Below are 12,948 nucleotides of genomic sequence, written 5' to 3' on the forward strand. Positions count from 1 at the left end.
AACAGAATTTCTGAGTAGAACTCTCAAAAACCTTCGAGCTTTCTTCATGGTTCCATCATCTAGATAACATTTGTAGGCTTATCCAAGCAGAAAATCCCAGCTGGAACCTTCTCTTTTGTTCTGCATCTTCAAGCTATCAACAATGGCAGAGCATGATGTGGTGATTTTCAAGCATCAATGATTTAAAACTATCCAACCATTCATCATTTCCAAGTACCTGAAGCAACTGTTCGGGCTGCAACATCAAAACCAGCACTGCATTTCGATTTTCATCAAATCAAGTAAGTTTTTTCGATTTTCCTTTTTCTCCAATCCATGGTGTGCTTCTGGTAGAATACATATCACTGAGTCCATTGCAACTTGTAGCATGTAAAATAGTAGAGTTATGCATGAGAAATCTGATTTTTAAATGACATGTCCAAAGTTGTTTTGGTATGTTTCTTTTGTTTTAGTTCGATTTAGTGATGATGGCTGTTAGAATATGCATGAGTGATGCCTGTTTGTCATTTTGATATGTATCATTTCATTTTCTGGGCATGATTGTTCTTGATGATTTTGCATAATGATGATGATACTCTGCTGTTTTAATCCCTTGTCCTGTCCAGAAATCCACTTGGATCGTGTTTTGTGTGTTGGTGTTATGATGCTACATAAGAACATATGCCATGCCATGGTGTGTTTTTGCTCGAAATCTGTTAGATGATGATGAACCATGAACATGAACTTGATGTATGCTGTTGCAAAAACCCTAGGGTTTTAAACCCAGAAATTCGAATGCTATTGGCCAAGTTTACTGTTCCATTGGCAACAGCCAATGAGAACATTTCCCGTGTCCCTTCAAAACGGGGCGTTTTGATTAATGAGATGAATATTTACAAGACTGCCATTCAGTTGACCTCGTTTGACCATATGCCATGCTAGTTTGTTTATCTTGCTTCAATTATTCACTCAACTTCCACAATTAATTTCTCTTTCAATTTTCATCCAAAAATTATGAAATTTTTTTCCTCATGCTCATGAATGTGTCCTCTATTTTATTGTGAATTTTAATTAATTTTCCATTGGCTGGATTTTAAATGATAATTGTTTTTCCAACATGTATGCCAAAATGATACATTGTGCCATTTCAATTGTGAAATACTCATGTTGAATCCAATGCCCTTGAAATTTTTTGTGGTGAAACTAGACACATTGACCTTTGTTTCCATGTAGAGTTTACACATTTCTCATTTGTGGTTTGCTAGTTGTGATTTTTTGAAGTAGGGTGTGACAATTTGTGTCACACCAATGATATGCAAATGTATGATTTTTGTTCACATGCTTCCTTACATCCAATTGACCCCAAATTTTGCATGAATGATCTCTTACATGTCTAGTTTGTGTATGAATTTTTCTTGGAATTAATCTTGCTGTTTTCCAATTTATTTGAGAATTTTCTTCCATGCTTAGTCATTTGTTGACTTTTTGTGATACACATTGCCAAATCTTTTGTGAAATTCTCACATCATATTGTATGACCATGAAATTTCATATGTGATAACTAGACATCTTAAGCTTTGCATTGGTGTTAACCTCACTCATTTCTCTTCTGTTTTCAAATTGATATGATTTTTTGAAGTTGACCCATGCTTGTTGACTTTCATTATGCTTACTTGAATTTGGTTTGACTTCATGATTTTACTTGACTGCCTTCCTCTCATCCAAATGCAATGAAATTTGACATGCTTGCCATGCTAGATGTTAGGAGTGAATTTGATTTATTTGATAATTTTTGAGATTGTTTGGGTTGACTTTTGAATGAAGTCTTGCTGTTGACCTATTTGTGCTTCTTATTGCCATGCTTTGCATTCTTTTGTGTATGAAATGACATTGATGCATGATTTGATTATGAATCCAATTGAGATTACTTTTTAAATGTTTGAATATGATTTTGGTTGACTTTTCTTTGCTGTTTTGACCTTTTCTTTCATCTTTGACCCTAGGCTAGTCCTAGTGGTCTTTTGAGCTTACAATTGAGTTAATGTTTCAGGTTAAGCACCAATGCCTCAAAGATCATTCAAATTTGATTGAGTTGGATTATATATTGTGCTAACCCTTGTTTTGTAGGTGTGACTCATATGAGTTTGGCCTTGTGCCTTGGCACCTCTGTTTATGGTTGACTGTTGTTTATCCATTTCTTTTGGTTTGAACTGTTGACTTGTTTACTAATAAGTTTGACTTTTTCAGGTACTTTAGTTGCTTAAGTTCTTTGAACTTGCTTGCTTTGCTATTTAGCATTTGCTTTGAGGTAATCCCTCTTTCTTCATGTAGTCTGGAGACCCGGCCTGTTATTTGGCCGGGCAAACTGTCTGAAGTCCTCCTTAAGAGGCAATGCCTGTGTGTGTTTAAAATTGTCCCAAGCAGGAAAAGTCCTTCAAGTAAGGCAATTGGTGGAAGGTAGGGATAAGTAATCTATCCCCCACTATTCAGTGTGTCCTCTCTTTGCTCCCATTACATGGTTGAAGCATTGAGATAAAAACCCAAGATCTAATCGAGTCAATAATGGGGAAAGAGTTCCATCTTTCTGAACTCCCCCACTTTCTATTATTTGATGCTCTCCCTGATCAGGGATAGAAGCAATGAGGCACACCCCTCATCTCCTTTTCATCTGCTTCACCTTAGCCTCTCAATGGCAAGGTTAAGAGCAACTCTTTGACCCTATTCCAGTTGGCCTCAGTGCCTAACCCTCTTGTGTGAGCCTCCTTGTTTGGCTATAGAGTGTGTTGTTTGATATTGATTGATTGATTGATTGCTTCATATACACATGTTTGCTTTCATGCTTTGTGCACTCATCATCATTAATTACTCATCAATGCATAATCATCTCATTTGTCTTTGTGACTTATCATTGTTGTTTACCCATTGAGGACAATTGTAAGACCATTCATTGGCCATTGCTCCTATGATATGGAAGTGAGTATAAGACCATCACCTTGGCCACTCATCTTATCTTTGCCTGGTGCATTTATTTGATTGTATGTGAGGAAGCAACTGTAAGTCCCTGCAAGTTGGCATTTGCTCTCCTATGATCACATGTTGTTTTGTTTGTTTGTATGTGAGGATACAACTGTAAGTCCCTGCAAGTTGGCATTTGTATTCCTAGGACCATACTGTGGAGGTTAGAGTAAGCCCAGACAGATTGGCATCTGACATCCATGTTTTGTTTTTCTCTGTTCATGTGAGGTTACAACTGTAAGTCCCTGCAAGTTGGCATTTGTATTCCTAGGATCATACTGTGTATGTTAGAGTAAGTCCAGACAGATTGGCATCTGACATCCATGTTTTGCTTTCTCTGTTTATGTGAGGTTGCAACTGTAAGTCCCAGCAAGTTGGCATTTGCATTCCTATGACCATATTGTTGCTTTTGTTCTTGTATGTGAGGATCCATTGTAAGTCCCTGCAATATGGCATTGGTTTTCCTATGAGCATCTGTGGAGTTAACCTAAGTCCAGACAGATTGGCAGTTAATTTCCATGTTTCATCTTTGTTTTCTTTTGAGGAGATTGGTGTAAGTCCATTGAGTGGCTTCTGATATCCTGTTCTGTTTTAGGAGACTGGTGTAAATCCATCTATTGGTATCCGGTATCCGCTTTTTATTTCTTTTGAGGAGATTAGTGTAAGACCATTGAGTGGCCTCTGATATCCCGTTTTGTTTTAGGAGATTGGTATAAGACCATTGATTGGCATCCGGTATCCGCTTTTCTTTGCTTTGTTTGTTTATTATTATCCATTGCTATTCCAAAGGACACACTTGAATCATCTGCTATATGATTTCAAGAAGTGAACCTTCTAAGAAGTTTTACAATCCCATCCTCATCCATTCATCATCCATTATGTCCTAAACCTTTTCACACAATATCTTTCAAACTTGACATAAGTGTTGTGCAAACATCTTCATGTTTTCTAATTAAAAACCTGGACTCAAGTCTTTGACTTTTTTTCAAACTCCATTTCATAATACTTCTCTGAATCAATCTTAATCATACTTTGACTTCATTTTCATAATCACAATCAATTAACTTCACTCATTCACTTGTTTTGGCTCTGTCCATTGTTAATCTTTTCACATTAGCCATAGGCTTCAATTATCTTTGTGGTTGATGTAAATCTTGCCTATCCTTAGTGAGTCGACAGTAAGACTTCCGTACTGAAAACAGGGCTAACCCCTCTAGTACGTCGAAGCTATCCTCGCATGGTGGATGTTGTTTTTGGTCGAGTGTTCTCCCATTGATAATGAAAAGCCTCAGTGCTTGTGTTTAAAACTGAATCCACCAACTTTTGGAAATCTTTTAGCCGAACTACGGCGTTTTGATCCTTACCTTTGATGGAAGGTACGTAGGCAGCGGGTTCATCCGTTCAAACCCAATAACCCAATAAACCAATAAAAAATGTATATTCTTTTCTCACCATCCCAATCATGTTTGCACAATCTTTATGTCATAACAAATAACAATTTTATACAACAAGTGTGAAAAGGGCTCCCTAGGAGTACCTAGGACGTAGTGGGTGCCTAACACCTTCCCATTGCGTAATTTACCCCTTACCCAGAATCTCTGATCTTTTTTATTAGTTTTCTACGTGTAAAACTTCTTAGGCTTTTGTTCGCTTTTTAGCCAGTCCTTTGGATAAATAAAAGTGCGGTGGCGACTCGAAATTTCAATGTATCTCTTAGCTTATGGTTTAATCGATAAATCATATAGCGACGAATACACCGTCACAGAAAAGTGGCGACTCTGCTGGGGAGTATGTCACAGAAAAGTGGCGACTCTGCTGGGGAGTATGTCACAGAAAAGTGGCGACTCTGCTGGGGAAATCTCACCAGAATCCTTGGTGGTATTGCCTACTTTTCACCCCTGTTGTGCTATATTATTATTTGTCATTTGACATATTTTTGTACAATTTGGGATCACTGTATTGATTGTAATGTGTGAATTGCTTGATATACAATTGCTGTTTGCTTTGGTGATCTGTGAGATGAGTTCTGTACCCGAACTCGAGTGCACCTTAGGATAGGAGAATGGCATAGTCTTGTTGACTGGTGTGGAGTATTCCTTAGCCAGTTGACTTGCGAGTCCATTCACTTGGTGGAGGTCATGTTGAACTAATAATGTCACACAAGTTATTTGTGGTTAGGCATTATTCTTTCAATCATGTTCCGCAGAAGCCAAGGACCTTAGTTTACCAAACCCATCTTGGCCTATTTTTAGGACCGTAGTGCGGAGGTCGTTCAGATGTCAGTTCTGATACGATTGTTACGCGATACTACACTCATAAGAGTTTCTCTTGAGAATATTCTTGGAATACGAGTATTCGTTCCTCCGATAATATTCGAAAGATGGAACGATGATTATGGGAACCTCTGATAGAACATGTCTGGCAGGTTTAAACCCTAGTACACTCCCTTTGGGTGGTTCTTAACCGAGACTCCATGCTCGTGACTCTCAACAAACCCGTGATTCGTGGTTGAGTCGTTCAAACATTGTTAATATCAATGGATCCCGGATCAGGTGTAAAATCTAAAATCCATCAAAGCGGCTGGTTGATATTAAGAATGTCTAAACCGGTTCATGTACCGTTAATATCAATGGAACTTGGGTGTCGATAAGGTGAAAACCTAAATCCACCAAAATGGATGATTGATATTAGGGATACATAGAGCTTTCCCACGACCTTTGTTTGGCGTGCTTTGCTTGATCCTTGAGTGTGTTTGTTGCATTCATGCATTCACGCATTCATCCGCATCCATATCATCAGGAAAAAGAAAATTTTCGAGGAACTCAAAGGAGTTTATTTGCAAAAAATTTCAAAACACGAAAAAAACCGGGAAAATTTTTTTCACCTGATATATCTGATGAAATATTTTCATATCCGATCAAAAATGCTTAAATATTTCAAAGTTTGCAAATAAAACCCTCGGGTTCCTTTGATATAAAAACAAGCATATGCATAAACACTTCATGCATCATTTGCATAAGCAGGTGTTTTGTTCCGGTCTCCCGTCCAGTGGTTTGACCCTGCGATCTTCATTTATTTTGAAGACGCACTTTGCCGGTATTATACCAGAGCTATCTCTGCCAGATTTATGGATCATCCTGAGCAAGAGAGCTGTGAACTCAAGGAGGAATTTGCCAGACCAAGTGCTTTTGATGGATTTATTCCTGTTGATGGATTTATTCCTGGTTAATCAATCCCGGGCTGGCATTGGCTACTGTTCTGGGGCATGTAAGGAGTAAGGTTTGTTCGCGAGTGGAGGTTTCATCCATGCTGATCAACCTGAAGAAGAAGAAGCTGCTGCTATCATTGCAGAAGATGCAGAAAATCTGAACAATTTCATCATTCCTGGTGGTGTCTTGCCGCAATTGGGTCGCTGTGGATGTTCCTACGGTCATTCATAAGTCAGCGTGATTTGTTCACTTTGTTCAAAACCCTTCTCCCATGCCAAAAGGAGAAGTGATGACATTGTTGGCAGCATTTAATACAATGATGTTTTCATTCAATTAATGCATTGTCAAACATTTGTTTTTCCGTTGTTTTCACTTTTTGCTTTTTGCATGAAATCAGTGATCACAAAAAACCTTGAAAAACAAGAAAACAGCATTTTTCATCTGCATAAATGATTTGCTTGTTTAAAATTCAAAAGCTTTTCATTATCCAGAATCATTATGCAGGGATTTCTAAACCCATTGAACATAATGATCCAACGCCATCTCCCAATCTTGAAGTCCTTGTATCTGAGGCAGAGGAAGATGATGTTGAAGGGGATTCCTGACGAGATTACCCGCCTTCTTGAACACCAAGAGAAGCTCATTCAGCTGTATCATAAGAATCAGCAAACCAGTCAAACTGGGGATTAAAAAAAAAAATCAAAAAAATCAATCAAAAAAAAAGAAAGAAGAAAGAGGGTGAAAAAGATGAAAAATCAAAAACCAGGAAAAATTTTCAAAATTTTTCCAAGGGAAAATAAATAAATTATACCCTCAAGTCCCTAGTTGACTAATGCTGAATGAATTCAGAGTCGTTACGACCAACTGAATTTGATTGAAGAAAAGCGATTAACTGCCATGTGCCATGGTCAGTTATATCAGCAGAGAATGAAGAAAGCATTCGACAAGAAGGTCAAGCCTCGTGTGTTCCGAGAAGGTGACCTCGTGCTCAAGAAAGTTTTGTCTTTCGCGCCCGATTCCAGGGGCAAGTGGACTCCAAACTACGAGGGTCCATATGTTGTTAAGAGAGCCTTTTCAGGCGGTGCTTTGATGCTTACAACAATGGATGGGGAGGATTTCACTCGTCCTGTGAATTCAGATGCAGTCAAGAGATACTTTGCCTAAAAAAAAAAGTATGCAAATGAAAAAAAACAGAATAGCTCGCTAAGTTGAAAACCCGAAAGGGCGGCTTAGGCAAAAATGAGCGTCTCGGTGGAGAACCCGCAAGGGTAATCCAGGCAAAAATTAGAGACTTTGAAAAAAGAATATTTGCATCCCGCTAGATTGAGTACCTCACCCTGGGGCAATCTAGGCAAAAATTAGGGATTTGGCAAGTAACTGCATCCTGACAAGACTTTCTGTTCACCAATCGTCATTTCGTCAGAAGATCCTCGATTCGTCGTCAACTGAAGCTTCGAATACATCGAGATTCAAATTGGTAGAGAAAGGATCATTATGTTCAATGTAGCCCTCTTCCAATATATATCACTGATTTCAAATTTGTACAGATCTATGGAGTCTTGCCATTTGCAGGCTACCATTCTATCAAATCAATTTGAGCTTTTTATCCAATTATTTGCACTCTTATTTGTTTCAATTCAACAAATGTTTTGCATGTTTTAAATTGATAAAATGTCATTGTTTTAAACAAATCAAATTTTTCAAAATTGTTGTTTTAAACAAAGTGAACATTCACAAGATTGAAAGGATACTCAAGAATATCTCAGTGCTCTCCCGAGGGTGGCATGATTCCCAACAGGTAAGACATTGGTTCATATTCCTGGTTTGGTGGTATCTTCTTTCTTCAGATCTTTGTTGGGGTTGTTCCTCAAGCAGAGTTGTTGTTGGGGTTGTTCCCCAGTACAGTCGCAAACAGAGTGTTGTCGAAGACTTTGTTTTCTCCAGCAGCAGTTCCCCCAGCATGGGTGTTTTATTGTAGAAGTTTCGGTGGTTGATGGGTTGTCATCTTGGTGCCCTGTCACTTTCTTCAGTGGGTCGTATGCCCCAGACTTTATTTGTCTCCTCAGCGCAGTCATGAGTATAGCCATTGATTGATACTCCCCTCTAAGTCGCGAGTAGAGCTGTTATTGATATCCCCACCAGGGTTGCGAGTGGAGTTGTTACCGCTTTTCCCCATGCAGTGTGCCAGCAGGATTTGTCTGTTTCCTCAGCATGATCGCTTTCTTTTTGAAGACTCGGTAAGTCAGTGGTTTGATACCCGGTACTTTACCCTTTCCCCGGCGAAGTCGTCTGCGGAAGTTTTGCTATCTCTCCATCAGAGTTATTCTCTTCAGCAGAGCAGGATTTATTTCCCTACTCAGTGATTGTTTGGGTTGACATCCCAGTATATTTCAACCATCTTTTCCTCAGCGTAGTCTGTAGAACGTTTGTTGTGGCAGTTTTGCCCGTTGATTACTCCTCCAATCCCCAGTATGGTCGGATGATGGCTTTTGCCTCCAGTGAGCGGATTAATTTCCTGACTGTTTGTGATCCCCAGTAGAGTGGCTTATATTGCAGAATCTACTTGTTGTGGTCAGTTTGCTATGAATATTCTCCCCAAGCGGAGTGGTTTGTTGCAGAATCTGCTTGTTTGATCTGTCCTCCCTCAGTGGTTCATTCCCAAGAGAGTAGCCGACAGTTTTCCCCAGTAGAGTTGCTTATGCAGTTAGATTCTATTTGGATGATATCATTCTCCCTCAGTGGGTTGTTCCCCAGTGGAGTTGTGTGGATTTGCTTCTACAGCAGTTTGTGCTCGTGCTTATGCACCTTTTTGTTTCTCAGTTGACACTGGGATCCCCTGCAGATATACTTTGGGACTTCTCTCGTTCCCCTACAGATTTGTCTTGGTGGCTGCTTTGCCCGTTGTGACTTTCTGTACCTTGATTGGGTTGTTTCCTGATATCTTTGATTCTCTGCTTCTTCAGCAGTACCTGCAGATCTTTGCTTTACAGCATATGGATCTCCGCAGATTGGCTTTCCAGCTGGTTTTTCCCCTGGAAGTATAATACCGGACGTTTGGTTCCTGAACTTGTTTGTGTTAGAATTGTCTGTTTTGTCAGCATTCATCAAACATAAATCACGCATATTCATGCATATTCATAAACATTCAGATATTCATGTTGCATTTTTTGCCATATATCTTTTGTTTGTCGTGTCTCCTGCAACGGGTGATATAGATCTCTTTACAGATCTCCCCAAGCAGATGTTGGGTGTTTAAAATCTCTCCATATAGAGTCAACCCCATAAGCAGAAAATGTTGTCCTTTCCTTCTGCAGTTCCCCACTGAGATATATCCTCGTGGATGACGGTTTCTTCCGTTTCCTCCCAACACATATATTGGGATGGATTTTCCTATTTGAGTTACATCCTCATTAGGACGCGTCTTGATTCAGTCCGTCTTTTCGGATCATTCCCGAATTGGCTATTTGTCAAATGTCTTGTGCTTCCCAGTGGGTTGTTCCCCAGCGGAATGTTTTTGGGCCTCTACCCTCATACCGGTAGTTGTAAGTCCTATCTTTCCTGGCTTTCTTAACAGAATTTGCGGTTATACACCTTTTATTCTCCAGCCAGAGTTTTTGGTTTTCTACCTACTACCCGGTAGTTGTAAATCCTATTTTCCTGCTCTTCAGCAGTTTGTGGTTTGTTATAAACCCTATTTTGGTTTCCCGTGCGGATTTGTGATTTGTTCTATCCCCACGCGGAGTTGTTGGTTTTCTACCCTCATACCGGTAGTTGTAAATCCTATTTTCCTGCTCTTCAGCAGTTTGTGGTTTGTTATAAACCCTATTTTGGTTTCCCGTGCGGATTTGTGATTTGTTCTATTCCCATGCGGAGTTTTTGGTCTTCTACCCCGTATTCGGTAGATGTAAACCCTAATTTTTGTGGTTATCTTCATCTAGTTCTTGGTGTTGATTTTTCTTTGCTTGTATAAGTTGCTCAGATCAGCACTTATATCCCTAGCAAGTCTTTTGTGGATAATTGCCGTATGCTAGCAATTTTATCCCCAATGGGTCTTTTCACCGTATGCTAGTGATTTGTTCCCCGGATCATTGATTATTTACCAATGCATCCCCAGCTAGTCCCTGTCGATAATTGCCGGATGCTTGCAAATTATCCTCAGCAGCTCGCCTTTCATTTACCCTTCTGTCGGTAATGTCTGTTGCTCCTTTTGATTGGTCATCATTATATACCTCTCCTGGTATCCCGATGCCTTTCTTTTCGGATTTTATCCTATAAACAACCCAGTAACCGGTTCAGGATAATTTTCCTTGCGAGGTTATTATTCACGTTGTGACGGCTATGAATAATATATCTCATGCGCTCTTTGGTCGGAGTCCTTTGTTGATCTTCCCCAGTCGAGTAAGATTCGCATTCCTTGTGGAATCGAACGTCCATCCTATAAACAAGTCTGCTGTTCTAGCTTTCTTCAGGGTGATGAGTGTTTTGGAACACAAACCAATTCACGATTTCGGATTTTATCCTATAAACAACCTACAACCCGGTTCAGGATAATCTTCTTTTGTGAGTATTCTATCCACGTTCTGACGGTAATGGATATTATATCTCGTTCACTCTTGGGTCAATCTTTTGTTGTTTTCCCCTCAGAGTAAGATTCATTTTCCTTGTGGAATTGAATGTCCATCCTATAAACAAGTCTGCTGTTCTAGCTTTCTTCAGGGTGATGAGTGTCTTGGAACACAAACCAATTCACGTCTTCGGATCTTATCCTATAAACAACCTACAACCCGGTTCAGGATAATTTTCCATGCGAGGTTATTATTCACGTTTTGACGGCTATGAATAATATATCTCATGCACTCTCTTGTCGAACACTTTGTTTGTTTCCCCAACTGAGTAAGATTTGCATTCTTTACAGAATCAAATAGCCATCCTATAAACAAGTCTGCTGTTCTAGCTTTCTTCAGGGTGATGAGTGTCTTGGAACACAAACCAATTCACGTCTTCGGATTTTATCCTATAAACAACCTACAACCCGGTTCAGGATAATTTTCCTTTTCGAGTATATTATTCACGGTCTGCCGGTAATGAATAATATGTCTCATGCGCTCTTTGGTCGAACACTTTGTTGCTTTCCCCTCAGAGTAAGATTCATATTCCTTGTGGAATTGAATATCCATCCTTAAACAAGTTTGCTTTCGCTCTCTTCAGGATGATGAGTGTTTTGGAACACACACCAATTCACGCCTTGGTCGGTCACCTATTACATACCTACAACCCGGTATCCTTGGTGTTCCTTCCTGTTTTTGTTACCCTTATACCAGTAACACCTCATTTCTTTGTTGCTTCCCTCAGTGGAGTTTTCTTTTGCTTCTCCCCAGGAGTCAGCTTGTGTCTCTCTAATGGATTTATTTTCCATTTGGAAATCTTTTCCCAGTGTGAGTCCTTCACTCCCCAGTGAGTTCTCCAATCTTTTTTCCGTATTCCCTAATCAGAGTCGTGTTTTGTTCACATTGTGTCAGTTTTGTTTTTTTCCCCAGTTTAGAGTCGTGTCTTGTTCACACATTTCTTTTATTATCCCCAACTAGAGTCTTGTCAGAGTCTCTGTTCCTGGTGAGTGTATTACTCCGATGGATCGTCTTTTCTTCTGTGTGAATCATATTCCCCACAGAGTTTGTGTCTTTTGCATGCATACATTTGCATCATGAGGTCTCTTAGGGACCAAAATTTGTCTCATTACTGTTATTTAAGCCCATTCTACCGCGTCGAGATGAAGATTTCTAAACTTCACTTCTCCGGCTAGAATGACCTTAAATAGGGGCATCTGTAAGACCCCAATTTTGGGCCCTAAGATCCCTCATGGCCCATATCATTCATATCATAACCTCAAGGATCAATGCATGCCTTTGCTTCCCTCCTAGTGAGTTGGTTGCCTTGTGGTTTGTTTCTTGATCACCAAGCATACTTTGCATTTGTATATTTTTGCTTCTCATATGTTATCTTTCAAAAAGTACAAAAATATTGTCATTCTAACCTTGTTGATTGCAGATGAAGCAATTAGGTCAAAGATAGTCAACAGTCAGTCAAAGCAGTGGATGGTGGCCATTCTTGCAGAATTTGGGCACCATGATCAATAATCAAAAGTTCATATATCTTGTAACATCATTTGAAATCAAGTTCTCAAGCAATTAGGGTTTGGAATTCATCAGAAGTGGTTCAATCATCCAAAACCCTAGAAAAGTCAAAGTTGGTCAACTGTGGTTGATTTTATGGATTTGATGGATGGATTTGGTTTGAGAGAGCTTATTCATGTCCTAATAGGCCTCATATGTCATGGCAATCAACATCATTGAAGAATTTGAAGCCAATCAGAAAATTTCCAGAAATAGAAAGTGGACCTGTAATTTCAACTGCCAAAAATGGAAACTTCTTGATCCTCAACTTACATCATGATACAAGCTTCAAATGAATTTTTGCCCAACATGAAAGTTGAAGATCTTGTCTTCCCATTTTCAAAAAGTCCAAGAACTCTCAAATCCCATGTGTGGTTGTCAAGATATGATCAATTCATTTTCATCAATTTTTGAACTTCAAAGAGCCATATCTCTCAAACCATAAGGCCAAATTTGGTGGGGTTTTTTCCTACAAACCACATTTTTCATCCTCTTTCCAAAAATATAAATTTCATGCACCAAAACCCTACCATTCAAAATGGCATTTTTGGACCTTTTTCATTTAAAATCAAAGT

This window comes from Lathyrus oleraceus, chromosome 6 (assembly GCF_024323335.1).
Source record: "Lathyrus oleraceus cultivar Zhongwan6 chromosome 6, CAAS_Psat_ZW6_1.0, whole genome shotgun sequence".
NCBI classification, from domain to species: domain Eukaryota; kingdom Viridiplantae; phylum Streptophyta; class Magnoliopsida; order Fabales; family Fabaceae; genus Lathyrus; species Lathyrus oleraceus.